At 35.2% G+C, this 26750-nt stretch overlaps 1 protein-coding gene and 1 long non-coding RNA gene across 5 annotated transcripts in view; one reads left to right on the top strand and one right to left on the bottom strand.

The window, feature by feature from the left end:
• LOC143673280 (GREB1-like protein) overlaps positions 1 to 26750 on the top strand; it is a 79459-nt gene that overhangs the window by 41650 nt on the left and 11059 nt on the right. The gene's annotated exons all lie outside the window — the stretch shown is intronic.
• LOC143673281 (uncharacterized) overlaps positions 1 to 26750 on the bottom strand; it is a 32142-nt gene that overhangs the window by 2719 nt on the left and 2673 nt on the right. For 3 of the 4 annotated variants that reach the window (XR_013170297.1, XR_013170299.1, XR_013170298.1), the window contains exon 3: positions 134 to 239. This is a non-coding gene — a long non-coding RNA (uncharacterized LOC143673281). Of the gene's footprint in view, positions 1 to 5; positions 240 to 26750 lie in introns of those variants that run through there. The other variant, XR_013170296.1, reaches the window with a different exon arrangement.

The raw sequence follows: 26750 nt of genomic DNA, 5'->3' as shown, positions 1-26750 counted from the left end.
CCTGTAAATCCTTTATTCATTTATTCAGTTACTAGGCATATGCATTTCTTTTCTTTTACATTGGTGCAAAATATTAACTGTAGAGAGTCAAACATTTAATACAAGCTTGTCTCCTAATTCCTAGGTCACTCACATTCTCTCTGAGCTGACCCCCAGGTGCTCCCACAGAGCAGGGAGCTGCTTTCTTCACTACTCCACAGCCAGTTCAGTACCATGGTCATGCAAAGTTTTGCCTTGCCCTAAAGGATCCACAAAGGAAATGTTTAAGTAGAGGAATTCATGTGTGATCAATTATATCAAGTTCTAGGAAAAGAACTTAAAAAATAAAAATAGTAAAAACTTTGATTTTTGGAATACGTTTCTTGTAATCTAAACTGATAGATACCATTTTACCCAGTCTTCCAGAAAGAGAGAAAACAGTATAAAAGGACTGAAATGATTTGATTTTTCTTGCTTATTTTCAGTGTTCTTTGGGGAATTTCATGTACAATGCCATGCTCTTGTTTCCTTTTCATTCAGCAGTTATACATACGGTTTCTCTACTTCAAAACTAGATCTGTATTTTGATATTCTATTCAGGGACGTTGCATTTGATCTGATTTCTCTCAACCTTTCACTCAATCAAGTAATGTTCTCATTTTGAAATGCTAATCTTCTGCTTTATATAACAGTTAGCTGAGACCTGTGACAATTCCATTTAGTCTATGGTAAATATTTCAGTTTTTTTTTTAAGATCCCTTGCTTACAGCTTAATAAATTGTCACATCCAATACAGAAGCACACGGTAGTTTTACAAACATTTAATATTCCCCATTTCTTATTTTACATCATTTGTTAGCCATTTAAAGAGAGCCCTTTTTTTCTAGCTTCCAATAACCAGTATATACAATTCCATTAATATTCCCCCCAATACTAATTAAATGAATTAATTAATAGTTAAATATTTCAAATAGCTAATACTGTTTTAATACTTATTTCCTAAATGTATAAATCTATAAAATCTTGTTCTTTATAGTTACAAGTTTCTTTGCAAGGAGAATTAGAAACTTTAGAACAGCCAAGTCTTCTCTATGCCATGTTAGCACTGAGAGCATTTTTAAAGCAGTTTTAGTGTAGATGTAAATTCACATACATATAATCCATCTAAAGTCTACAATCAATGTCTTCTAGCATAGTCAGAGTTGTGCTTTCATCACCACAATCAATTCTAGAACATTTTCACCCACAAGAGGATCCTCCATCTTTGAAAATAGTAAAACATATTTACTATGGTTCATGCTCTGGCTTTCCTTCTAGTGATATACAGGACCCCGAGCTTTCCCTTTCAACTACAATTGCACCCACAAATAATCACTGTTAGTTATACTCACTAGAAGGGCATATAAGTAAATGTGTATCCATTTCCAAACATTTACAATCAATCCTATTATAAATTCTGCACAACTTGCAATAAGCTTCCCATTCTCTGTTCTCATCTGTCTTCTTTTGACCTATGGTCTCGCTATTAACACCATGAGTTTGCTAGTAATATTTAGTTCACATTAGTGAGGGCATACAATCTTTGTCCTTTTGTATCTGACTTACTTCACTCAATGTAATGTCCTTGGGGTTCTTCCATGTTATCAACCACATCAAGACTTTGTTCCTTCTTATAACTGAATAGTATTCCCACATATGCATGTACTACATCTTGTTTGTTTATCCATTCATGGTTGATGGACACCTGGGTTGTTTCCATCTTTTGGCAATTATGAATAATACTGCTGTGAACCTCAGTGTGCAAATGTCTGTTTGCATCCCAGCTTGAGGTCTTCTGAGTATATACCTAGTAACAGAATCGCTGGATCTATGGAAGTTCCATATAGAGCATTTTAAGAACAATGTAGCACCCATAATTCCATCAGATCTTGCTTCATTTATTTATTCAAATCTTGTTTATAGAACATCTTCTGTGGGTCAAGTATTTCAGTAGGATTCCTTTCTTTGTATTGCATATTTCAATTTGACTTCTTCATTTTATAATCATCTTTGGAATATTTGCGTTACTTCACTATAAGCTATTTTATTCAATACTAATAGTATACAGCACCTGAAAATGTTTGCATAAACATTATTTTCTTTAATAAATTTCAAACATAAAACATGCTATGGAGAAATTTACCAAATTCTTTTCCCCAGACTGGTACTGAACTGAATGTTTTGGAGTTGAGTGACAAAAAAGAATTGTAAAAATAAGAGTAACACTACATAAAACAATTCATTCAGTTGAAAGTTCTCATCTTTAATTTTGTTAATGTACTTAACCCATATTTTGTCAATAAAATTATTTTTGTTTTGAAATGATGATATAGACAGTGTATGGATGCCAATTTATATATATATTTATTGATATCTTTATCATATCATACACATGGTCATTTCATTAAATTTTTTTCCTTGAAATTCAACAAAAATAGGCAGCATTGTAATTATTTTAAAACCTCTGAAATAAAAAGTTCTATAAAGTAGAAATGAGTTTTTTTTTTTTTTTTAGAAATGAGTTTTTAAAAGGAATATTTGGCATCTTGTTCTGGCTTGGCATTCAAATAACTTGTATGTCATTATTATCATAAATATAAACTTAAGGGCAAGTAAGATATTTTGTGATAATGTCTCTAGTTAATTGTCACACACAAATAGATTAAGTCAATTTTACACAAACATACACTCATACCTTGAATATGAGATATTCCCTTAGAATAATGTAACATGGATACTAGCAAACTGATAATTTTTAATTCGGCATACAGCTCTGATGACCTATTTTGGAGTCAGTATACTGGCATACTTGGCTGGCACAAAATGATGTGGGACAAAGCCAAACTCTGCACGTACACATAAGAAAGTGCCTTGTTCCATGATCTCAGTACCATCTGCTGGATGTTATGGAGATGGAAAATGGAACTAGGTAGATTGTTTTTATCTCAAATTAAACCAAACAAAAGGTCTAATTATCCCTAAGAGCAATATAATTAGAACAATGTATACAAAAGTGTAAGATACTAGATTTCAAATAAAATGTTTACATAGATATCTCAGTGAAAGTTTACCATGGGACCTGCTTTATTCACTACTATTTTAGAAACGTAAGCAATCTCCTATGGCTCATTTTCACATACGATTATACTGTATGTTTGTGATAATAGGCAAATATTTCTGGAAAGGTTTAGCATGATCAGAATAAAGAATGAAGAGGAACTCACTTCACTGTGTCATTATAAACATTGTCACTTTATAAGAAAGTCACATGAAAGACTTCATTATACCAAGAGTTCCCTATTTTCAAATACCCCAAACATTGCTTTTCTATGCATTTTGACTGCTTAAAATGGCTTTGGCTAGAGATATGAGAATATTAGTGCAACCCAAGCATTTCTGTCTAAATCCATTTTCACCCGTCCCCTTAAAAAAAATACACTAGCAAGCAGGCCTGTGTGGCTCCAAGAACATAGCCATATTTTTCCCTTTCTAATGTATCTTTCAGGTGCTATTCAACAGGGTGGGAGCTGATGGAATACAGTGCTCCTAGGGTGAGATTCCCTGAGCTTGACTCCTAGCTCTACTACATACCAACTGCAAAGCATGGCATAACCTCTGAGTTTCAGTCTCTTCATCCATTAATTAGAATATGAAAATTACAGTGAGGAGTAAGTGAGGTAATACAGGAAAATCACTCAAAGCAGCACCTGGGTCATACTAAGCATATGAAAATGTTAATTATTATTGCTTTCTATTGAGATCCTACTTGAATGTCAAGCCTCATGAGCATGGCATTCTAACACCACCAACTTGATAATTCTTCCTGTGGTCCCATGGGCGATTCACCTTTAATTCCCCCACAGTTCTGCCTCTCAACCTTATATGATTGTTATTTCTGTGCCAGTCTCATTTATTTCCTTAGTAGATTTTAACTTCTTTAGGGTAGCTCTTGTATCTTCTTTTTCCTTTTTTATAAAATTTTAAATTGTGTTCACATGAGAAATATATGACAATAAAAAATTGAAGGAGGCCTCAAATTTCCAATAATAATATGACACAGAACAATCAATGGCACATAACCTCTTAGTATTTGCTCTGGTGCACATATGTAATTATTTTTTTTCTTTGGATATATATTGCAGTGAGGGTGAGTATCTTTTTAATTGTTCCAAAGGTGTGATATTCATGCCAATTTGCAAGGTTACAAACTGCTGATGGTTCTGCAAATAAAAAAATGCCTTAAATGTGGAACCAATGCACTAGCTACTGATAATGCCATCTAGTTCCTGATGAGGCCCATTCACACATAAGCCAGTTTTCCTCCTGCTAGGCATATGGTAGTACTACACTTCTCTATCATCTTAAAGTTAAGTATTTCCAGGAAACCTATTGCGGTCAATGAAATGTGAAGTTGTAGAACACATGTCACTTCCCAGTGAAAGTTTTAAAGGCCAACATGCAGCTACTCATGCTTCTTCCCCCAGCTGCTTCCCTACATGGAGCATGTATTAAGAGGAAATCTCTGCATGGCTGAGATCTTCAGTGATGATGGTGATGAGACATCTCCATGCACCTGTATTTAAACAACTGAAGTGACTGAGAAATAAACCTTTTCTTTTTTTGTTGAGCCAATGGGGCTTGCTGTTTTAGCTTGGTTTTTATTTTCTTGGAGGAGAACCTGACTTTTCTTGACAGAAATTCAGTCTTTCCTCAGATTTTAGTTGGAGTAATGGGGATATGACTGTTCTAGTAATATTCCTCTTACTATTTCTAACACCACCACCACCATCAGCATCAGCACAACTACCTCTGGCATCTATTATTAGGGAGCTTATTATAACATAAGTACTGACAAGTTTTTCAGATTCTTCTCCCCAAACTCTGTGAGATTAAATGATAATCTTATGAATATTGTTGCCATGTTCAGAATGAGCATGCTGTTTGAATGAGATTCTGACTGTCGTCCTGGTTGTCTTGCTATGCTTCAGAGAAATGGATTGGGTTTTGTGCCACTTAAATTCATGTATGCTTTCATTTTCTGCCTAGAGACAAGAGTAATTCTCAAGTCCCTCCTGGAAGTCATAAGTCATCATAACTGTAAATAAGGTTTATCAAGGATAAGGTTGCTGGAAACTACAGCATAGATGCAGCATTAAGCTTTGTCTTATGGAAATGTATATTAAAGGAATATGGGAAATTTTGTATTCCTATATTGAAAATAATGAGAAATGTGGTGGCACAAACTAAGAGCAAAAGCAAAAGACCTGTTAGATTTTGGTTGTCTCCTATTACTGTCTTGTGGTTATTCTCTATGTCATGGTGGAGCAGAAAGAATATGAGTATTAGAGCCTTCTGTTATTTCATGGTTCTGCCATGTCTAGCTGTGTGATGCTGTGGTCTTACTTTCCTTCCAAATGACAGTTTCATCATCCAGAAAATGGGATAAAAATACTTGCTCCATAAGTTTGGGTAAAGAGTCAACAAATAAACTTACCTGGATGGTATAGCTGCATGTTTGGTATCTACTTTGAGCTCTTTTGTTTAATAAGCCTAATATTTATTGATTACCTATTCCCTACCAGTATGCTCTTCCCTTTTTCCAAGATTTTGTTAAGTAAAGATTCCAGGACCATTCATATCCACTACTACTGCTTTGATCCTTTTCCAAGGCAACTTTTGTACTCTAAGGCAAGATTTCATAACCAAGCATAGAGATGGCCAAACTGAGTGTTGGAAACATGCATTTAGCTGGTACACTAATATACAGACACACATTATATCAAGGTTCAAAGGTTCATTCACATTTAAGCCAGATGGAAAGGGCATTTATACCTGCATGCCATGAACACACCCTCTCACACACACACATGCATGCATGCACAACAAAGCCATAAATAAAAACAGATGATTATCAATCTATCCATCTCCCAAATTTCTGTGACAACATTTTTAAATTTGACTACAGATGCAACAGCTGTTTTAACAATTTTTAAAAGACTGCTTCTAAATTTCCCCTTTTACGTGGGAAAAAAACATGATTGAAACTATGAACACCTGTCATATAAAAATAAACCAATTCTCATTATACTATTAAAAAATCTATGAATAAAGGAAGGTATACTGTTCTAATATACTGCTTGAATTTTCTCTATCTTTATTTTGTAATATTTATGCTACTGCATCCTTGTGCAGCTCCACTGATATGGCTTGAAATGCAAGTTTCTCCCCAATCTTTTATAGCTAATATCAAGGATTTATATTATAATCAGTGCATAATATGACATATATGTACATATATACATAATATGACACACACATATACACTTCAGGGAGTTTTTATTTGTAAAGTTGTGCAATTGTTAGTGTCACAAGCAAAACTTCTGACAGTGCAATATTCTCAACATAGAGTCAATCAGAAAATATTCAAAAATATTTGTCTAATAAGTTAACAATTAAGACTTTTCCTTACTCTGACCTCCCACTATCATACAGAGATACTTTTAGAGGCAGGGAAAATCAGTGAGCAGGAATCACCCACAGGAAGAATTCTGGCCCAGGAAGCCTCTTTTTCTCCAGGGGCCTGAGATCTTCCTTCTTTTCCTAGAAATATTGGAGCAACACTTAGTAGGGAGATTCCAACATACTCCTCCCCATTGAAAAACATCCATTGGCCCAGCCTGTGAAAACACTTTCCATCCCCTCAGGCAGCACCAAATAAAATAAATGACATCTGAGGTCCACTAAATAAATCAAGGAAGCCAAAATAATACCACAAAGGCCCTGAAAATTAAACTTCCACTGGAACTACATTGCACAAAAAAACAACCAAAAATGTATACTACTCCAAAGAAGACAACTGACACTTAAAATAAAAGATTTATGTAGAAGTCAGAAATTTCTAACCTAATAAACAAAATAGGTCTGCTATTCAGTAAACATCCATTATACCATGAACCAAAAAAAGCACAATTTAAATGAGAAAAGACATCAACTGATGTCAACCCCAAAATGAATTAGATGTTGATATTATATGAAAAGAATTTTTAAGTATTTATAATGTATTTGCTTCAATTCATCTGTAGGTTTGGTGAAGAGTCAATGAATAAGTAAAATAAGCTTGGATGGTTTAGCTTCATACTTGGTATCTAGTTTAAATCCCTTTTTAAATAGCATGTTATAGCAAAACAAAGATGAAAGGTAGAAAGATGAAAAATGAGAAAAACTCATCCAAAAAAAGGTAGCTTATGGGAGTGAAGGACAAAGTAGAAAAGATGGAAAAAACAATGGATACCTACAATGGTAGATTTAAAGAGACAGAAGCTAGATTAGTGAATTGGAGGATGGAACATCTGAATTCCAAAAAGAAACAGAAACTATAGGGAAAAGAATGGAAAAATTTAAACAGGGGATCAGGGAACTGAATGACAATATGAAGCACACAAATATACATGTTGTGGGTGTCCAGAAGGAGAAGAGAAGGGAAAAGGAGGAGAAAAACTAATGGAAGAAATTATCACTGAAAATTTCCCAACTCTTATGAAAGACATAAAATTGCAGATCCAAGAAGTGCAGCGCACCCCAAAGAGAATAGACCCAAATAGGCGTTCTCCAAGACACTTACTAGTTAGAATGTCAGAGGTCAAAGAGAAAGAGAGGATCTTGAAAGCAGCGAGAGAGAAGCAATCCATCACATACAAGGGAAACCCAATAAGACTATGTGTAGATTTCTGAGCAGAAACCATGGAAGCTAGAAGACAGTGGGATGATATATTTAAATTACTAAAAGAGAAAAACTGCCAACCAAGACTCCTATATCCAGCAAAATTGTCCTTCAAAAATGAGGGAGAAATTAAAACATTCTCAGACAAAAAGTCACTGAGAGAATTTGTGACCAAGAGACCAGCTCTGCAAGAAATACTAAAGGGAGCACTAGAGTCAGATACAAAAAGACAGAAGAGAGAGGCATGGAGAAGAGTGTAGAAAGAAGGAAAGTCAGATATGATATATATAATACAAAAGGCAAAATGGTAGAGGAAAATATTATCCAAACAGTAATAACTCTAAATGTTAATGAACTGAATTCCCCAATCAAAAGACATAGACTGGCAGAATGGATTAAAAAACAGGATCCTTCTATATGCTGTCTACAGGAAACACATCTTAGACCCAAAGATAAATATAGGTTGAAAGTGAAAGGTTGGGAAAAGATATTTCATGCAAATAACAACCAGAAAAGAGCAGGAGTGGCTATACTAATATCCAACAAATTAGACTTCAAATGTAAAACAGACAAAGAAGGACACTATATACTAATAAAAGGAACAATTAAACAAGAAGATATAACAATCATAAATATTTACACACCGAACCAGAATGCCCCAAAATATGTGAGGAATACACTGCAAACACTGAAAAGGGAAATAGACACATATACCATAATAGTTGGAGACTTCAATTCACCACTCTCATCAATGGACAGAACATCTAGACAGAGGATCAATAAAGAAATAGAGAATCTGAATATTACTGTAAATGAGCTAGACTTAACAGACATTTATAGGACATTACATCCCACAACAGCAGGATACACCTTTTTCTCAAGTGCTCATGGATCATTCTCAAAGATAGACCATATGCTGGGTCACAAAGCAAGTCTTAACAAATTTAAAAAGATTGAAATCATACACAACACTTTCTTGGATCATAAAGGAATGAAGTTGGAAATCAATAATAGGTGGAGTGCCAGAAAATTCACAAATATGTGGAGGCTCAACAACACACTCTTAAACAACAAGTGGGTCAAAGAAGAAATTGCAAGAGAAATTAGTAAATACCTAGAGGCGAATGAAAATGAAAACACAACATATCAAAACTTATGGGATGCAGCAAAGGCAGTGCTAAGAGGGAAATTTATTGCCCTAAATGCCTATATCAGAAAAGAAGAAAAGGCAAAAATGCAGGAATTAACTGTCTACTTGGAAGAACTGGAGAAAGAACAGCAAACTAATCCCAAAGCAAGCCAAAGGAAAGAAATAACAAAGATTAGAGCAGAAATAAATGAAATTGAAAACATGAAAACAATAGAGAAAATCAGTAAGACCAGAAGTTGGTTCTATGAGAAAATCAATAAGATTGATGGGCCCTTAGCAAGATTGACAAAAAGAAGAAGAGAGAGGATGCAAATAAATAAGATCAGAAATGGAAGAGGAGACATAACTACTGACCTCACAGAAAATAAAGGAGGTAATAACAGGATACTATGGACAACTTTACGCTAACAAATACAACAATTTAGATGAAATGGACGGGTTCCTGGAAAGACATGAACAACCAACTTTGACTCAGGAAGAAATAGATGACCTCAACAAACCAATCATAAGTAAAGAGATTGAATTAGTCATTCAAAAGCTCCCTAAAAAGAAAAGTCCAGAACCAGACGGTTTCACATGTGAATTCTATCAAACATTCCAGAAAGAATTAGTACCAACTCTCCTCAAACTCTTCAAAATAATCGAAGTGGAGGGAAAACTACCTAATTCATTCTATGAAGCCAACATCACCCTCATACCAAAACCAGGCAAAGATATTACAAAAAAAGAAAACTACGGACCAATCTCTCTAATGAATACAGATGCAAAAATCCTTAACAAAATTTTAGCATATCGTATCCAACAACACATTAAAAGAATTATACATCATGACCAAGTAGGATTCATCCCAGGTATGCAAGGATGGTTCAACATAAGAAAATCAATTAATGTAATACACCACATCAACAAATCAAAGCAGAAAAATCACATGATCATCTCAATTGATGCAGAGAAAGCATTTGACAAGATTCAACATCCTTTCCTGTTGAAAACACTTCAAAAGATAGGAATACAAGGGAACTTCCTTAAATGATAGAGGGAATATATGAAAAACCCACAGCTAATATCATCCTCAATGGGGAAAAATTGAAAACTTTCCCCCTAAGATCAGGAACAAGACGAGGATGTCCACTATCACCACTATTATTCAACATTGTGTTGGACGTTCTAGCCAAAGCAATTAGACAAGAAAAAGAAATACAAGGCATCAAAATTGGAAAGGAAGAAGTAAAACTATCACTGTTTGCAGACGATATGATACTATACGTAGAAAATCCAGAAAAATCCACAACAAAATTACTAGAGCTAATAAATGAGTACAGCAAAGTAGCAGGTTACAAGATCAACATTCAAAAATCTGTAGCTTTTCTATACACTAGTAATGAGCAAGCTGAGGGGGAAATCAAGAAACGAATCCCATTTACAATTGCAACTAAAAGAATAAAATACCTAGGAATAAATTTAACCAAAGAGACAAAAAACCTATATAAAGAAACTACAAAAAACTGCTAAAAGAAATCACAGAAGACCTAAATAGATGGAAGGGCATACCGTGTTCATGGATTGGAAGACTAAATATAATTAAGATGTCAATCCTACCTAAACTGATCTACAGATTCAATGCAATACCAATCAAAATCCCAACAACTTATTTTTCAGAAATAGAAAAACCAATAAGCAAATTTATCTGGAAGGGCAGGTTGCCCCGAATTGCTAAAAACATCTTGAGGAAAAAAAAAACGGAGCTGGAGGTCTCACGATGCTGGACTTTAAGGCATATTATGAAGCCACAGCGGTCAAAACAGCATGGTATTGGCATAAAGATAGATATATCGACCAATGGAATCGAATAGAGTGCTGAGATATAGACCCTCTCATCTATGGACATTTGCTCTTTGATAAGGCAGTCAAGCCAACTCACCTGGGACAGAACAGTCTCTTCAATAAATGGTGCCTAGAGAACTGGATATCCATATGCAAAAGAATGAAAGAAGACCCGTATCTCACACCTTATACAAAAGTTAACTCAAAATGGATCAAAGATCTAAACATTAGGTCTAAGACCATAAAACAGTTACAGGAAAATGAAGGGAGATATCTTATGAATCTTACAACTGGAGGCGGTTTTATGGACCTTAAACCTAAAGCAAGAGCACTGAAGAAAGAAAGAAATAAATGGGAGCTCCTCAAAATTAAACACTTCTGTGCATCAAAGAACTTCATCAAGAAAGTAGAAAGACAGCCTACACAATGGGAGATAATATTTGGAAATGACATATCAGATAAAGGTCTAGTATCCAGAATTTATAAAGAGATTGTTCAACTCAACAACAAAAAGACAGCCAACCCAATTACAAAATGGGAAAAAGACTTGAACAGACACCTACCAGAAGAGGAAATATGGATGGTCAAGAGGCACATGAAGAGATGCTCAATGTCCCTGGCCATTAGAGAAATGCAAATCAAAACCACAATGAGATATCATCTCACACCCACCAGAATGGCCATTATCAACAAAACAGAAAATGACAAGTGCTGGAGAGGATGTGGAGAAAGAGGCACACTTATCCACTGTTGGTGGGAATATAAAATGGTGCAACCACTGTGGAAGGCAGTTTGGCCGTTCCTCAAAAAGCTGAATATAGAATTGCCATACGACCCAGCAATACCATTGCTAGGTATCTACTCAAAGGACTTAAGGGCAAAGACACAAACGGACATTTGCACACCAATGTTTATAGCAGCGTTATTTACAATTGCAAAGAGATGGAAACAGCCAAAATCTCCATCAACAGAAGAATGACTAAACAAACTGTGGTATATACATACGATGGAATATTATGCAGCTTTAAGACAAAATAAACTTATGAAGCATGTAATAACATGGATGGACCTAGAGAATATTATGCTGAGTGAGTCCAGCCAAAAACTAAAGGACAAATACTGCATGGTCCCACTGATGTGAACGGACATTCGAGAATAAACTTGAAATATGTCATTGGTAACAGAGTCCAGCAGTAGTTAGAAACAGGGTAAGATAATGGGTAATTGGAGCTGAAGGGATACAGACTGTGCAACAGGACTAGATACAAAAACTGAAAAATGGACAGCACAATAATACCTAATTGTAAAGTAATCATGTTAAAATACTGAATGAAGCTGCATCTGAGCTATAGGGTTTTTTTTGTTTTTGTTTGCTTGTTGGTTTGTTTGTTGTTGTTGTTTTTTACTATTACTACTACTTTTATTTCTTTTCTTTATATTAACATTTTATATCTTTTTCTGTTGTGTTGCTAGTTCCTCTAAACCGATGCAAATGTACTAAGAAACAATGATCATGCATCTATGTGATGATGTTAAGAATTACTGAGTGCATATGTAGAATGGTATGATTTCTAAATGTTGTGTTAATTTCTTTTTTTTTTCTTTCCGTTAATAAAAAAATAATAAAAAAAAAAACACTGAATGAAGCTGCATCTGAGCTATAGGGTTTTTTTTTTTTACTATTATTACTACTTTTATTTCTTTTCTCTATATTAACATTTTATATCTTTTTCTGTTGTGTTGGTAGTTCCTCTAAACCGATGCAAATGTACTAAGAAACGATGATCATGCATCTATGTGATGATGTTAAGAATTACGGAGTGCATATGTAGAATGGTATGATTTCTAAATGTTGTGTTAATTTTTTTTTCTTTCGGTTAATAAAAAATATATGCATGCTTGTTCTAATAAACTGAAAACTGTCTTAAATAGTATTGAAAACTTCAAAAAAAAAAAAAAGAAACAGCACAGTTCTGACAACATTTATCGGTCAGGTTCTTTACATGAAATCCACAGACCAATATCCCTCATAAACATAGGTATAAAAATATTTTACAAAGTATTTGTGAATCAAATCCACTAATATATAAAAAGGATAATACATTATGCCAAGTGGCATTTATTATGGGACTGCAAGTCTATTTTAATATTTCTAAACAAAATAATCAAATATTAAGAAGTTAAAGGAGAAAAGTCATATGATCACCTCAATAGGTGCAAAAATATTTCAGGTAAATTTCTACACCCATTCAAAAGAAAACCTATCATTAAATAAGGAATAAAGGGTACTTTCTCAATCTGAGAAAAAGACATCTATAAAAAAACACCTACAACTTAAATCATTTTGAAACATAATATATTGAACATTTGCCTTCTAAGATTAGGAGCAAGGCAAGTATAGACACTTTAACCATTTATAGTCAACATGTACTCTATGTTCTAGCAAATGAAATAAAACAAGAAAAACTTATGAAGTGTAGAAAGAAAGAAGTTAAATTTTCTTTATTCACAGATGATATTCAGTGTTCTACAAAAGAGCTGCCCAAATAAAGTTCATCAAGGTTTCATGATACAAAAGTTTAGTATACAAGGTCTAGTATACAAAAGTGAATTGTACTTCTACAGACAAGCTGAAAAAAATTGGAAAATAACTTTAAAAATACATTTTAAAAAGCATAAAAAACATAAAATAGTTCTGAATAGATGTACCAAAAGATTGTTAGACCTACATACTAAAAACATACTAAAAACTGCAAAGCATTTCAGAGCAGAATTAAAGAATAAATAAATGGAGAGATAGACTATATTCCTGGTTTAGAAGAATCAATGTTGTTAATATATCCATTTTATTCAAATGTTCAAATGGATTATCTAGAGCTGATGCAATTCTAATAAGTACTAAAAGGGTTTTTTTCTTGCAGAAAATGGCAATTTAATTAAAAATATTTATGGAAAAGCAAATAACTTAGAATGCTCACATAACAATGAAAAAGAAGAAAAAAGGCAGGAGACATACTGTCTTATTTCAAGGTTACTGTGAAATTATAGTAATTGAGAAAGTGTGGCATACATATAAGCATGAACAAATAGATCAGTGGAACAGAAGACAGTGTCCAGAGGTAGATACTATATGGTCAGATGATTTTTGGAAAAGATACCCAAGCAAATCAATGGTGAAAAGAAATGAGCATTGAAAAAAATGAAGCTGAAACACTTGGATAAATAAATGGGAGAAAGTGAAGCTTGACACCTACATAACACTGCATTGACTAATTCATGATGGATCATAAACTTAAATTAAAAAGCTAGAATTCTAAAGCATCTAGAAGAAAACAGAAATTTTTTTTTGTAAGTTAGGGTAGGCAAAGGTTTCTTATTGCACAAACAGTAACACTAAATAAAAAAGAAAAATATTGATAAATTGGTCTTCATCATAATGAAGACTTTCTCTTCAACAGAAGATGCTATAAATGTAATCGAATATAAGCTGCACACTGAAACAAAAATACTTATATCAGACAAAAAACTCATATTTAAAATGTATAGACAGTTCCTAAAAATCAACAATACAAAGCAACCCCCAACATATTGGCAAAAGATCTTAACAGGCATTTCATACAAGAAAATATATGAATGGCTAATAAGGTGCTCAGCATTGTTTGTCATCAGGGATTTGCAATTTCAAATCACAATGAGATACAATTGCATATCCACTAGAATAGCTAAAACTAAAATCTTGACAATGCTAAATATCAGTGAAGATTTGGAACAACTGGAAGTCATACATTGTTTGTGGGAATATAAAATTGTTCAACCAATTTGGATAAGGTTCTGGCCAATATTAAAATAAATATTCATACCTGTACCTTGCCATCCAGGAATGCGACTTCTAGGTTTTTACTCAATAGAAATGAAACATCATATGCCCATTGAAGATTTGTGCAAGAAGTTTCATAACTTTATTCATAAAAGCCCCAAAGAGGAAGCAATACAAATATCCATTAACAAGAAAATGTGCAAGCAAATTATTCAATTTGCTTATTGAATATTCAAACAACAGAAAACTGCTTGGCAATTAAAAATAACAATGTTGATGGATCTTAAAACCATTATGTCGAATGAAAGAAGCCTGATAATAAATAGTTCATAATGTATGTTTCCACTTTGTTCCGGGTACTTTATCATGTCTAGGAGATAAAGTGGCAAAAAAAAAAAAAAAGAGAGAGATACTAGGTTCCTGCTTTCATTTATTTCCAAACCAATCGTTTGCCTTTAAATAACCCTGATTATCACAGTAAGTCTAGGAAGAGGGGTATAGTCATTAAAACCAAAGCTAATATATAAGGAAGTCATGTTTGTTCATGTCTTCCAGTATTTCACATGCCTGGAACATGTCACCATCTTCTTCAATGACAAATTCCTATATGTCTCTAAAAATGAAGTTCAGGGTAAATTCCTTTACAATGCTTCTCCTGTGGCCTGGGTTGGATCTGTGGCTCCTTCTTCATGGCTGTGTGGCAACTTGTGCTCTCCTCCATCATAGGCCAACCAATACATTTCTTGTCTTTCTCCCCATCTAGATGAAAAGTTCTATGTCATTTTCATCTTCAAATCTTTAACACTTAATGTTATTTCATAAATGGTGGGTGAGTCTTTGTTGAATGAAAGAAGGATGGAAGTTGAAAGGGGGAATCTAATCACTCTTGAACAGATATTTGGTCATGATTATCTACAATCTCTGCATCCCCACAGCCTGTGTGAGTAATCTACATCAAACATTTTATCCCTATGTGTTATACTCGTATATGCCTACACACACATATGCTATATGCAGTGTCTTAGTTCACTGATACTGCATGTGTGCATGTTTTGATTCCTCAGAGATTGAATTTCCTTTGAAGGCAGTGACTAGGAGTAATGCTTATCGTACACTGTCTAAAACAATTGAAAGCACAGAGTAGGTGTACAGGAAGTATATATATGTATTCTTAAATTTAATGATGCCATTAGAGCTGTCAGAAAACCTGACTGCTCTTCTGAGGTCTGCCATGCCCCAGAGAGGCACTTTTATCAATCACTCCTCAAATCTCCTGGAAACTTTTGTGCATATATAAAATGAGGATACCAATAACACTTTCCTTAAACAGTTTTTGAGAGACTCAATTTATTTAAGTAAGTGAAAGTTCTTTAAATGTTATCAAGTACTAATTCAGTTTGATTATGATTGTAATGATGATGAATCTAGAGATTTAAAATTCTTTAACTACTCTGAAGGCCCTAGAATCAGAGTTCCCCTAACTTTTACCTCAAAATAGTGCCATTATAATCAATTTAGTTTTTTAAAAATTATTTCCTTTTTCTGGGGTCTCCCTTTGAGTTCTCTGACTTCTCTTTAGTTATTCTATCATAATTAGTTAGCTGGGATGATTTTTTAACATGAAGGGCAATCAGGTAATGGACCACTTCCTAAAACTCTTTGTGAAGTATCTGGTGAAAGGAAATAGAGAAATAATGGATTAATTATGATTTATCAATTTATTGGTGGATTTTAATTTTTTAGGCTCTCCCTATCCCCACCACCAAGGACAATTTATAGCCACACTCTAGCCATTTCTTAAAAGTAAATCATGTTCTTCAAATTCTGAATCCCATAAACAGGGAGAATCACATCCTAATGAGATCTGCAAAGTATAGAATGATCTTAATACTTTTTAATATTCCTTACATCTTGTGTCATACTAATTGCAAAGCTCAAAAATTGTCCTCAATATTTAATAAAAGTTTATTGCAGAAGAAACTGGAAAGCACATGATATTTATGCAGAAATTAGCAAGGTCACTATTTTTTTCAAACTACTTCTATTATTGATAACACACAAATCTTAATGAGATTTTCCCCTTTGGGGCTCAGGTAATTCTAATTCAGATGTCAAAATGTAATAAATTATAATTGCATAACAATGATGAAACAATAATTCTTTTTTCACATGGCTCAAATAAATTTACAGATCTTATGTTAATTCATTCATTGTCACAAGCCCTGCATTATAATTCAGACATATTTCTCTGTTTCTACCATCATTTAGACTCAGCCAAGGAGGGTCTAGATATGGAGTTTTGGGAAAGGACCCAAAATTAACAGAAAGTCAGTGGGTGTCTGGGTAAACTGTTCACATCTAGCAGAGCAATAGGCTTTGGGATTTAAAAGGACTTTACAAATAATTTCTTTTAACTCTTTGATTATAGATTGTAATCATCTATGAGAAGGGCTCCATCATTCAGTGGCCAGACTTCAGACTCTAGAAGAATTTGAGGATTAGGTTGGGGAACTATCATTCATAGGTATTGTCGAATGGGGCAAGAAGGCCATGAGTAAGACCGGACATGAGTAGGACCTGGGTTTAGCAGGCCTAAACAAAGGGTCAGGCACCAGAGATGAATTGTGAGGCAGGATGTTAATCTCAACTAACAAGGCTAGAACACAGGCCCTGGTATTGGGTAGGCTATCACAAGGAACCTGCAGCAAGTTTGATCTCTGATGAGTCAGAATGTGATAGGCTGAGAGTTCCTTTTACTCATCTCTGATGAAAGGATCTGAACCCAAACTGCAGGTGAACTGTGCCAAGAGGCAGATTTGAAGCCTTGGCTCAGTGTCTAAAGGTTCATTTCTTAGCTATAGTGGATTAAGTTAGGAACAGAGAAGATTTAGGCTATTCTTTCCCAACCTATGCCCTTCTCAACTCTATGTGCTTCTACTTATCCTTTTTCCCATTAATTGCACTTATACCCCAAGGGCCATTCCTCTGGAATAATATCTTTCTTGATTAAGGTGTCACCCACTGAATTGATATGCTCATATCATACATAACTAATCATGTAATTTCTTTACAGCCATATTCCTATGACATATAAAGAATAAGAAAAGATAGAAAGAGACTCAAATAAAAAACAGAGTCCAAGTAAGGTGATGTGGAAGTGATTTCTGTTGCATTGTCGGTATTTTAATCATACCTGCATTTTATCAGAGGATCCATATAAGGAAAAATGAGTTAATAGAGGCATAATTTATCCCTTTACAAAGTCATTTAAAAGGTGTTTACTTGACATGAATTTCCTTACTCTATAAAAATTGTTAGATGAGGCAGATCCAATTACACAAACTAATATACAAACTTACATTTTATGGCACATTTTAAAATGCTAAATTGTTACATCTGTAGATAAAAATACATTGAGTTTACTGAATTATTGGGTAAAAGAGGGAGAGTTTGCTTAAAAGTTAGCAAACTTGCGTTCTACTCCCAACTTCACCCAAACTCTTCATTCACTCTTTCATTTATTCAATGGTCTACCATGTCCAAAACACATGTTGAGGTGCTACCAGAGAGTTTATCACCTGACATGGCATCTGGTACAGCATATATGCTCATTAAATGTTTAGTGAATAGTGTCATAGGGAAGATGATATGGAAAACTATAAATCTAATGAAAATTCATTTTAACTCAGTTTCTCCATCACTGCATTTGAAACCATGTTGCCCCTGATGGAGAATAAGCCTCGTTGGTAATTCCTACTGGACCTTACTGGACCCACTGGACCTCCAGATCTTCTGAATGAATCCTGACCTTACTCATTGCCACAATTTTTTTTTAATTTTCAGATTTCAAACATTTCTTGAGATAGGGATCCATGAGAATGTTTCTGTCATTTATTACTGACTCCTCTAAAACAGTGGTCTGGAGACCACTACTACTTCTCATGACCTCCAGAGTTCCTACCTTTGTCTGGGCCACTATCTCCATCTATCTTGATTATTGCAATAGCCTCATTAATCGGTATTCAAGTTCCAGCTCTTGCTGTCTCTCAGTCTGTTATCCATCTAGCAACCAGGGTAATTCTGTTGAGATTTGAGTTGCATCCAACACTCTGTGGCTCAACCCTCCAATGATGAGGTAATTTTCAGTATCCTAGATGGCCTTCCAGAATCTGGCTTCCTTTTAACTCTCTTCCTACTATTCTTCTGCTTACTCACCTTGATCCAGCTACACTGCAAGCTTCTTGAATATGCCAAATATGCTTCTGCATTTATCATCACTGTTTCTCTGCCTAGATAATTCTTCCCCCAGATATCCTAGTTGCTTATTTCATCATCTTTTGCATGTTGTTATTCAAATATCACTCTTCTGTGGGCCTTCAATGACCATCCATTTCATTTATTATCTATCACTTTGTCTTTCCCTTTCTGTTCTTTCTTTTATTTTTTATTTTTTGGCTAAAATACCCTGAGAAATGAACTCAGAGTCACATGAAATAATGAGGAACTATTCTTCAGGAAATACCTGTAAGAGATGGTATAAAGCCAGACAGGCAAGAGAAAACAGCCAATCAAGGATTTTATCTCAGGTTAAAGTGCATCCTTAGTTTGACCCATGGAGGGAAGGCACTAAAGCATAAAGTGCACGGCAGAAATGTCTCCTATGGAGGTATAGAGTCTTGTCTTATATGTCCCTTTATTAGGAGGCACAGGTTGGGAACATAAGTGTACCTTTCTAGGCCAAGTGACTCCAATCAACTGAGAATGAGTCTCTGGAGAAGTGGCCCAGCTGCAGCCATGAGCAGCCACCAGCCACAGCGATTGAAGGATGGCTTGCCAGCCTGTAGAGGGGATCTAAACTAGGACTCACAGAATTGACTATACATCAACTCTTGCACCACTCAGATTCATTTGCTTCTCATTTTAAATTTACTCCATCCATGTACAGCTTTTCAAGGATTTATTCATCACAATTCTGGGGGATAGGTTAAATGCTATAATATGAACAAAACTGCTTATGTCATATGATAAACAGGATAAAATAAAGAATAAAACAAAGATTTGATTTACATGTAAATACACAGATACTAAGCAAGGAAGAAATATTCTTAATGTTACAGTCCTCATTTCTGTAGCTGATCATGTGATCATAGCTCATATTTATCACTAACTTCATCCATACCCATTTTATATTCTCTTCATCCTCAGAAAACACTTTAGCTGGCCATGATTCTTTGCCTGGTAGGGTGACCCAAACCTTCATTCCTGAAGTTTTAGAGCCATTGGTAGTCCTGCCCGGATTGCATCATTGCAATTTCCCATTGATTTTAATAACAGGGCATGGTAATACTAAAAGATTCCCTAGGGGATCGCCTATATTCCAAGAAAACTCTTCTTTGCCTCCATTGCATAGTTGCAGTCCTACTTCTGCCTGATAGGGTCATTCACACCAGCCAGTAAAGTAATCTCCTTCTTCAATTGTTGATCCAGGGGCATGAGTAGCCTAAAGTGGCCAGGTGGTAGTCTTAGATTCCAATTCAATGGAATCATTATTGTTTTTTTCTGGTGGAAGAACTCCCCCTTCCAGAACTAAAACCTTTAGAAAAGTGGAGCTCCAAGTTGCAGGCTCAAAAATTTTCCTAGTGGATCACTAAGGCTAATAGTGAGTGGTTCAACTCCCATTTTCCAGCTCTTGGTTCCTGAACCCATGGATCCTAGCCATGAGAGAAATAGCACCATATAGTGGATGCTGATTCAGAACATACAGAGCTTCCTGGAGAACATCACCCCAGTCCTGCAGGGAATTGCCACCTAGTTGGCAATATAATTGAGTTTTCACAAGGCCACTCCACTGTTCTATCCGTCCAGCTGCCTATGGATGGGGAACATGGTAAGATAAGAGATTTCTGTGAGCATATGCCCATTCCCGTACTTCATTTTCTGTGAAGTGGTTTCCTTGATCATAAGCAATGTGTGTGGAATACCATGATGATTGTTAAGGCATTTTGTAAGTCCATGGGCATAGTTTTGGCAGAAGCACTGCATGCAGGGAAAGCAAACCCATTTCTAGAGTATGTGTCTATTCCAGGTAAAACAAACCACTGCCCCTTCCATGATGGAAGTGATCCAATATAATCAACCTGCAACCATGTAGCTGGCTGATGACTTCAGGGAATGGTACCATATCAGGGCCTTAGATGGATCTCTGCTGCTGGCATGAAGCAGGAAGCCAGGAGAAGAAGCTAGCAGATGACCCCGTGTTCACCATGTGCCTTTCCAGATAAGAAAGGAACCCTGACCATGTTCACCATGTGCCTTTCCAGATTCAAGAGAAACCCTGACTGCATTTGCCATGTGCCCTTCCACTTCAGAGAGAAACCCTGAACTTCACTGGCCTCCTTGAACCAAGGTATCTTTCCCTGGATGCCTTGGATTGGGCATTTCTAAAGACTAGTTTTAATTGGGACATTTTCTCAGCCTTCTAACTGTAAGCTAGCAACTTATTAAATTCCCCTTGTTGAAAGCCATTCTGTTTCTGGTGTTGCATTCTGGCAGCTAGCAAACCAGATTCCCTGTCAAGTGGAAGGGCACATGGTGAACACAGGGTTATTCTCTGTGCTCTGAAAAGGCATGTGGTGAACATGGTCAGGGTTCCTCTCTTATCCAGAAGGGCACATGGTGAACATGGCATAATCTGCTAGCTTCTTCTCCTGGTTTCCTGCTTCATGAAGCTCACTGGGAGGCATTTTTATTCTTCATCTCCAAAGGTCGCTAGCTCATGGACTCCCTGCTTCAAGCTGTTGCAGCATTCTCTGCTCTCTCCAAATTTCCAGTCTCCAAAATGTTTCCTCTTTTATAGGACTTCAGAAACTAATCAAGACCCACCCAAATGGGTGGAGACATGTTGTCACCTAATCCAGTTTAACAATCACTCTCGATTATATCACATTTCCAGGGAGATGATCTAATTACAGTTTCAAGCATACAATGCTGAATAGGGATTAGAAGAAATGGCTGCTTTTACAAAATGGGATTAGGATTAAGACATGGCTTTTCTAGGAGATATACATCCTTTCAAACCAGCGCACATATCAATCAATGAATTTCAAATTGCAACCTGAGAAATAGACCTTCCAATCTGGTCAATTGATTTCTTTTTTTTTTCTGTTTTACTTTGTTGTTTACCTATTATCTTATTTTTTTCTTTCTTGGTCAGTTATATTTGACAAGTTTCCCAAGCCCACTCAAGTGAAACAGAAAAGTCTCTTCAATAAATGGTGCTGGGAAAAAAGGATATCCACCATAACAAAGAAAGAGGATGTCTATCTCACACATTTTACAAAAATTAAACCAAAATGAATCAAATACCTAATGATAAGGATGAGTACCATAAAACCTCTAGAAGAAAACATAAGGACATGTCCTCAAGACACAGTGATAGATGTTAGTTCTTAGACTTTTCACCCAAAATACAAGCAATGAGAGAAAAATAGGTAAATGGGAACTCCTTAAAATCAAATCCTTCAGTGCTTCAAAGGACTTTGCCAAAAGGGTGAAATGGCAACTGACTCAATGGGAGAAAATATTTGTAAACCACATGTCTTATGAGGGTTTCATATCCAAAATATATACAGTAACTCTACAAAATATATTCAGAAATCCTGCAACTTAACAATAAAATGACACACAACCCATTAAGGAACACAACCCAGTTAAAAATGGGAAAAATGAAATGAGAATACATTTTTTTCAAAGGGAGAATACAGACGCTTCAAGAGCACATGAAAAGTTGCACACCTTCACTAGCTATTAAGGAAATGCAAATCAAAACCACAATGAGGTATCACCTCACACCTACTAGAATTGCTGGTATTTAAAAAAAGGAAAACTACAAGTGTTTGGTAGGATATGGAGAAATTGTAACACTTATTCACTGTTGGTGGCAATGTAAAATGGTACAGGTGCTGTGGAGGACAATTTGACATTTCCTCAGGAAGATAAGTATAGAGTTGCCTTACAACCCAGAATCCCACTATTTGGGATATATCCAGAAGACATGAAACCAGGGATGAGAACAGATACTTGTACACTGATGTTCATAGCAGCAGTATTCACAATTGCCAAAAGATGGCAACAACCCAAGTGTCCACTAACAGATGAATGGATAAACAAAAGGTCATTTTGTTGAGTGAAATATGTCAGACCCAAAAGAACAAATACTGTATAATTTCACTGACATAAATATTGAAAATATATAAACTCTTAGACATAAAATATAGAATGAGGCTAAAGAATGGGGCAATCATTTAATATGTGCAAAATGTTTAACTAGGGTGAGCTTAACCATTTGGAAATGGGCAGAGGTGATGGTACATGTTATTGTGAGAATAATTAACAGTGCTGAATAGGGTGTGAATGTGGTAGAAAGGGGAAGTTTGGGGTCATGTTTTGCCCAGAAGGAAAGTTGAAAGTTGAAACATAGGAATGTATAACAGTGGCTCTTGTGGTAGACAATGCCCATGAATAACTGTACAAATATTAAAAAGTTCTTTCCATGAACTAGAAAAAAATGTGTGACACTATTACAAGGAGTTGGTAGTAGAGGGGTATATAGGAAAATATAACTATTGCAAACTTTGGAAGTTTGCAATTCACAGTAACAAGTGTACTACACCAATAACAGGAAGGGATATGGGGTATGGGAGGATTTGGGTTTTCTTTTTATTTCTTTTATGGAGCGATTAAATGTTCAAAAATTGATCATGAGGATGCATGGGCAACTATGTGATGGTACTGTAAGCCAGTGATTGTATACTTTGGAGCTTTTGTATGGTGTGTGAATATATCTCAATAAAACTGCATAAGAAATAAATAAAGATATTTAAATTTAGGAAAAAAATATGAATTTTTAAGAAGACAGAAAATTACTTTTAAGTGAAATATGTAGACCAAAGCTTTATACTCCATGTTACACGATAAATACAGCATCCACCGAGGACTGACCTCGCCCCTGTCCCACTACATACCCCTAGACATCTTTCCCCATAACTTCCTGAAAGCATGACAAATTTTGACTGCTATAACCTTGAATGCTTTCTGCACTGAGTGTATTTTGTTTTGAGAAAAGAGCACATGCATAGATATTTTCCAAAAATATGCATGCTTTTGTCCCCAGCCCTATATAATCTAAGGAGCTGTTGCCATAGGTGTGGACATCTTAAAGTAAAATTATTTCCACCTGGCTGTCCATCCCTAGGTAGCTGCAGTTCTCTGTAAGTTCCCCTAATACATTCTTAAGGGCTGTAGCCATGGAATTTAGTGCATTTTTCCGTGAGTCACAGCAGGCTCATTGTGGGGTGGATTGTGGATGCCCCAGCTGAGTCTCCCCCTATTTTTTCCTTAGAGGTGAGTCCTGCTGCTGGTTCACGGGATGCAACAAAAATATCAATAAGAGTAGTAGATAATCTATGCTTTCACCAATAAAAGGGAACAACCTACAAATACCGAAACCACCTATGTGAAACTCAAAAATCTTTGTGCCAGGTAAGAGAAGTTAGGTACAGAAGGAATGCACACTTTGTAATTAATTCCATATATGTTAAATTCTGTCACAGGCAAAAAGAATACACAATGACAGAGAACAGATTAGGGCTGCTTGGGCTGGGTGGGTATGGGGGTAAGACTACAAAAAGATTCATTTGTAGGAGTTGAAAATGCACCATATTTTGTATATAGTGATGGATATTATGAATATAATCAGAGAAGCAGTAAGTAAATTTCATTTTTAAAAATTCTAAGTCTGCTAGTATGGACAGATATGTTATCACAACATGAGGTATTCTTCCCACACTCATTTTCAACCTAAATGAGGTAACATAATGACAGATTTTGAAGTACATAAAAGATTCATATCACTGAAGACCTTATATATAAGGTAACTAAAAATATAACATCCTTAACTAGTTCTAAGCACTATTCTTAACAAACACTGGCAAGAATTCATCTTGACATCTCAAAGTATTGAACCTAAACCAATCAGAATAGTGTCAAAAGAATTTAAAATTCCTGGGAGATATGGTCAAAACAAAAAGAGAAAAACATATTTACACAAAAACTAGAATCTGCAACTGTTTTAGGGGATTATTAAATTTGCAACATAATTGTTACTAATCCATATGTGAAGCTTCAAGTTCACACAAATGAAAACCTCTTTAGAAAAATACCTCTGAACTCTATAGCACATTCATCATCATCCCTCACAGCTGAAAGGAGTGAAATATGTGCTCTTGATAAACATACAAGATCACTGAGCAGCTCCTGTCTTAAAAAAGAGCAGTAGCTCTCAGTGCATTCCTTAAAGATACAGACAAAATGCACAAAAGCATCAATACCATCTGGTCCCTAACAAGTCATGGGCATACATTTTACATTCGGGCAACTGACTGGAAGTCATTGCGGAAGCCAGAAGTGGACCGTTAGCTAGATTAGATCAGACAGGATCACTGAAACTACAATTCAGATGGTTTATGATGGACACTATAAGAAATCAATAAGTACTGCCTAATGAAAATGAAACCATGCAAAAAGTTAGTTTAAAATATAATATGAGGGAAGACGATATTTTCTAATATATGAATTTTGAAAACTGGAGTGGAGGCTGAGGGAAAATGCACTTTCATATTGAGGAAAATTTGAATGTAAGAACCTTGTAAAGGGAAAGAAAACAGAAATATATGAAGAAAGGAAGATATTTATATTTGATTAAATTTTGACACTGACATATAGGTCATGTCAACTCCATATTTTGTATTGGGTGGTATCACATCCTACATATTCACAAATAATTTCACAAAATCAAACGTCTTCAACCTGTGAAGCAATTTATATATATAGGCCCCCAAACCTACCCTTCTGATGCATTAGTTTACTTTGTACATCATCTGTACCAAGGAATTATTCCTTAAATTGAAAAAGGATGTAGAATATTGCTTTAGAATGAATTTTTCACAAGGGATTCAGTGGATACAAGTAAATAAGAACCATTACCCTGCAAGGAAATATTCTGCAAGGCAGGTCAATGGACTCTTTCTTACAGAGTTGTGACTTTCTAGGTAAGACAAAGCCATGTAAAAAGTGCCTCATGAGAAAGGCTAGCAAAACATCGTGCACACATACACACTGAGCAGAGATGTATTCCATCTGATCTTAATACCATTTTTGCCAAAAGTGGGATAAAATGGTTTGACCTCAGAATGGTCCCTGGGATTTTTACAGATGTTCATGCCAGGGTAGGGGTGGAAAATGAAAAATGGGTGAACTTATCCACATGCTCAAGGATGAATTAGATAAAGAGAATTTAATTATCTATGAAAAAATAAATGTAAGAGTACAAGAATGAAGATCATCAAGAAATTTCCCCTATATTAAAATTAAAAGGAATGGATTAGACTTTTATCTGCATGAAGTGACTCCTTTGTGATGGTTTTGTCTGAATAAAAGGGTGTTTTCTGATCACTGGTGGCTCCCGTATCCCACCTTGATAATCTGTTGCATGCCAGAAGATATAAAACATTTTTTTATCTCATGCATTTTCCCAGCTTCTCTCTCTGTTTTCAATTCCTTTCTCTGGTTTGGAGGCTAGATTTGAATGAGAGAATCTTTCAGTTGGTATCATGTATTTCTCAATACTTTGAAACACTAAGGTGACCAATGACCTTTCACTTTTGGGTAAAGAGTCTGAAAACCACATGTCTTACAAAGGAAAGAAGAACTCATCTTCTGCTGGTCATATTCTCCATGTCATAAATCCATTCATTATAAACATCCAACCAAGAAGAAGGAATTTATCTGTATGTATTTGTATGCATTTATTTGTATGTATTATGGGCTACTCAGTGCTCCCATTAAACTATATGACAAGGTTAAGACTTTCAGGAATGAGGGTTTCATTGACAAAAGTGAAAAAAAAAAGTATGAGGAGATGATCAAACAGAAAACTAGATGATTGGATTAAACCAAGAAAAATGACAGAAAAAATTGAACATCTATGATTGAAATAGGCAGAGAGAACAGTGAAATGCTTTCAATACTTTCTAAAACAAAGGTAAATTTCAAAATCAAGACTTAGAAAAGACAGAGAAAAACAGATTAAAAGAACAATACAAAATATACTGTAGGCTGCATTATCTTATTAAATTTAAAATCTACATGTTTAAAATGTATCC

This window comes from Tamandua tetradactyla, unplaced genomic scaffold, assembly GCF_023851605.1.
Source record: "Tamandua tetradactyla isolate mTamTet1 unplaced genomic scaffold, mTamTet1.pri scaffold_73_ctg1, whole genome shotgun sequence".
Taxonomy (NCBI): domain Eukaryota; kingdom Metazoa; phylum Chordata; class Mammalia; order Pilosa; family Myrmecophagidae; genus Tamandua; species Tamandua tetradactyla.
Note: the sequence above shows the minus strand (reverse complement) of the source record. Positions and strands in the feature narration are given on the sequence as shown.